A 270-nucleotide genomic window follows, 5' to 3' on the forward strand; every position below is an offset into this window, starting at 1 on the left:
GAGTCACATCTAGCAAATTTATCTTTGGAGATGTGAGTTTCCTTTTCACTTACTGGAATGACACATTGTTTTAGGCGAGGAATGGCGCCTGGCTAGAGCTTCAGATCCCAACTGCTTGACACTGGACTTTATTCTGCCCCAGTGGGCGCTGTAGATCCCTGCCTGATGAAGCCAACAGAACCACCTCATCTGAAAAGAGCATAAGAGAAATTCGAACGTTTTGCAACAATGAATACAACACATGCGGTTGCAATTATGAAGTAAAATGTA

Source organism: Etheostoma spectabile, chromosome 23 (assembly GCF_008692095.1).
Source record: "Etheostoma spectabile isolate EspeVRDwgs_2016 chromosome 23, UIUC_Espe_1.0, whole genome shotgun sequence".
NCBI lineage: Eukaryota > Metazoa > Chordata > Actinopteri > Perciformes > Percidae > Etheostoma > Etheostoma spectabile.